A 4125-nucleotide genomic window follows, 5' to 3' on the forward strand; every position below is an offset into this window, starting at 1 on the left:
GAGGAGGTGGGAGATGGTAGAGCTGAAGGATCATCAGCATAAGGAGACACATTTAAAATGATGCTAGAAGACTTATTAAATCTTAATAGCCCTGTATCCATTAAGGCCTTTGAATTTGTAATTTAAAACCTTTCCACAAAGAACATTCTGGGCCCAGAAGGCATCATTGGTCAAATCCATCAGACATTTAATGAAGAAAAAATATCAATCCTTCACTAAATATTTTAGAAAAACAACAAAGAAGGAACACACCTAAACTCATTTTATGGGGCAAGCATTATGATACCAAAACCAGATCAAGATATTTCAAGAAGAAAAAACTAAAGACTGATATCCATCACTAATCTACATAAAAACAGGCTTAACAAAAGATTTACCAAATAAAATATAGCATTATAAAAAAGGATAATACATTGGGACCACGTGAGTTTCAGCAGAACTAAAATAGTGGCTTACCAATTAAAAAATGCATCGATGTAATTCACCACATTAACAGAATAAGGGAGAAAAAACATATGATCATCTTAATAAACCACATGATCATCTTAATACATGTTGAAAGCATTTAATAAAATGCAATATCCATTCAAAATAAAAATTCTCATAAAACTAGAACCAGAGAGAAATTCCTCAACCTGTTCAGGGTATGTATCAAAATCACATACAACTTCATGCTTAATGGTGAATGCTTCTACTCTATGATCAGAAATAAAACAAGATGTCCACTCACCAGCTCTATTCAACACTGTATGGGAAGCAACAGCCAAAGGGGAAAAAAATAAATGCCAGGGGTTTGGAGGGAAAGAGGGATGAACAGGTGGAACACAGGGGATTTTTAGGAGAGCAGAACTGTTCTGTACTGTAATGGCTGAGACATACCATGACATATTCATCAAAACTGTAGGACGTACAATGCACATCAAATGTACCACACTGATGCAAGATGTTAATAATAGGGAAAGTAAGGGGCACATGGGAACTCTCTGCTCAATTTTTTGGTATACCCAAAACTACTTTAAAATATCAAGTCTACTCATATATACTTAAATAAATAAGTAAGCAAATAAATAAAATGTGTGTAAGTATATAAATGTAAAAATGGTGAATCTAGTGAAGAGGGTGTTACTTCATGTTATTCCACTTTTCAAAATGAGAAGTTGTGAGAAATCTAAGGAATATATGAAGAAGTCTTCAAAATAATATTTAAGAATACATAAAATAAAATCTAAATATGTTAAAAAAAACCACTAGTGCTTAGGAAATCTATTGGAGGCAGAAGCAGTAAAGGGTAGTTTAGGGTTAGGGTTAGGGTTGGGTTAGGGTTAGGGTTAGGGTTAGGGTACGGCTTAGGGTATGGTTTAGGGTACGGCATCGGGTGTCGGTTAGGGTTAGGGTTAGGGTTAGTTTTAGGGTTAGGGCTAGGTTTAGGGTACGGGTTAGGATTAGGGTATGGGTTAGGGTTAGGGTATGGGTTAGGGTTAGGGTACGCGTTAGGGTTAGGGTATTTATTAAACCTATCCCACTCTCTAGATACCACTTAGCACGTAAAGGAATATTATTTGGGGTCCAGCCACGGAGAAGATTTTAGACACTAGGATAAGATAAAGAACACACACATTATAAATAAATCACATTAGGATTTTCTTTTTAACCTGTTCCTTAAAACAAAAACAAACAAACAAAAAACAAACAAACGAAAAATAAAACACTTTAAATCTTACAGTACAGTACCTTGAAAAGTACAGCAGTACAGTACAACAGCTGGCATACAGGGCTGGCATCGAGTGAACAGGCAAGAAGGGTGACTGACTGGAGGAGGGAGAGGAGGTGGGAGATGGTAGAGCTGAAGGATCGTCAGCAATAGGAGACGGAGGGCAAACTGCAATTTCACTCACACCTGACGCTGATGGAACACACGTTTGCATCTTTGAAAGTTTGCAACTTGAAGGTTCGTATGTATGGGACTTACTGTATTTGTACATCAAAGAAATCAACACCAGGGCACTGCTATCAACCAACCATCTGACCTTATTCAGATGTCACCAGCTCTTCCATTCATGTCCTCTCTCTGTTACAGGACCCCAGCCAGGGAACCCTGTTAATGTTAAGTCATCACATCTCCCCAGTTTCCTCTGGGTGGGATGGCTCCTTGAGGTTTCCTTGTTGCTCATGACCTTTGCAGTCTTGGAGAGGACTGGCCGGGCATCCAGCAGGATGCCGCTGATCTGGGTCTGTCTGATGTCCTTGTCATGATTAGAATGGGGTTATAGGTATTTGGGGAAAACCACAGAGGTGAGGCACTCTTCTCATCTCACCATATCAGGGATCCCTGTTATCCACATGACTTATCAGAGTGATGTAATCTGGATCACTTGGTTAAGGTGGTGTATGAGGTTCTCGTGGCTGCTGTATCAACTGACCACGAACTCGGTGGCTTAAACAACACAAATTTATTCTCTCACACTTCAGGAAGCCAGAAGTCTGAAATTAAGGTGTCAGCAGGGCCACGTTCCCTCTAGAGGCCCTAGGGAAGAATCCTTCTTTGTCTTGCCCAGCTTCTGGGGGCTCCAGGTGTTCCTTGGCTTTTGGCTGCATCACTCCAATCCCTGCCTCTGTCTTCTCTGTCTGTGTCTCAAATCTCCCTCTGCCTTCTCTTAGAAGGACATCAGTCATTGAGTTCTGGCTCCATCCTGAATTCCAGGTGATCCCAGGGTCCTTAACTTAATTACATCTGAAAAGACTCTTTTCAAATAAGGTCACATTCACAGGTACTGGGGTCAGGACTTGGACATGTGTTTGAGGGGCCACCATTCAACCCACTACGGGTGGTATGTGCCATGTCCCCACTGTCAAGTTACTATTTTCTCTTTTCTCTCTTTTTTAGAATCTAACCACTAAGCTCAGCCCACTGCCCGCTCCCGGGGGTGGGGGTGGGGGAGGATTTACATAAAATTTTTTAATGAATGGAAAATTTTCTCTCTAGTGGAGGAAACATAGCTTACTCAACCAGTCCACTGCTGTTAGACATTTATATTCTTTCTGCTCTTTTAGAATTGGCAACATTGTTGCAGGGTCTTGGTATGCAGCAGTTCCCTTCATTTGCAAGACCTCCTTAGTATAAAATTTCAGAAATGAATTACTGAGTTGCAGGGCGTGACACTTTTATGGATTTTGAAACATAATGCCATTTCTCCCCCACTTAAAAGAAAACATATGTCTACCAGTTTCACAACAACCTTGCCAGCATTGAGTTTTATGATCCCCCTCCCCCCCTTTTTTTTTTAAGTGGAGGATAGTGTATCTTTTAAAATTTGATAGGTACATTGGTTCACACTCTTTAGGTTTCCGCTGTCAGAAATACAATTTAAACTGGACTGGAAAAAAGTAGAGGAGTATTTTCAAGGGATAGGAAAGGATGACGATTTTCTGAAGCATCAGGTACAGCTGGATCCAGGATTAAACAGGGCCAAGACTCTAAAGTGAAAAGATGGCCATGTCTGTACCGGAATCACATTACTCCAGCTCTGCAATTCTAGGAGACTTCCAGGGAAGACCTCTGATTGGTTGAGCCTGGGCAATGTGTCCATGATGGGGGGAAGGAAAAACTGTGCTGACAGCCTAAAATAGCGGCCCATGCAAACTCTCACGTTGCTCCTACAAGTCAGGGTCAAGAAGGCTTAAGTGTGCAAACGAGCAATTACAGAGTGGTACAATTACAAGCCAGGTAATGATGAAAATCAATGCAAGGTACTGAAGTTCAAAGTATAAGAGAAGGAATGATTAGATTTGGGGGCGCAGTCATTGAAGAATTCACAGAGCAGCTATGCATCAGTGGAGGGCCTGCCAATTTCTAGGGACAGAGTCCAAACGCCAAGTGGATTAAGCAATAAAGACAACTTGTTGGGCTCATATAAGTGGAAAGTCGCACCTTATGACTTCAGATATAGCTAGATCCAGGGGCTCAAACTGTGCCTCTTTTCCACAGAGGAATTCTATGTTAGATTCAACCTGCAGAGAGCTTCTTCCAGAAGATCAATCGGGATGGCACTGGGCTTTCACTATTGCACTTTTAAAAACCTCTATGGAAAGCACTTTTCTCCCTTCTGGCCCTCAGTATCCATCCCA

Source organism: Eschrichtius robustus, chromosome 2, assembly GCF_028021215.1.
Source record: "Eschrichtius robustus isolate mEscRob2 chromosome 2, mEscRob2.pri, whole genome shotgun sequence".
Classification (NCBI taxonomy): Eukaryota; Metazoa; Chordata; class Mammalia; order Artiodactyla; family Eschrichtiidae; genus Eschrichtius; species Eschrichtius robustus.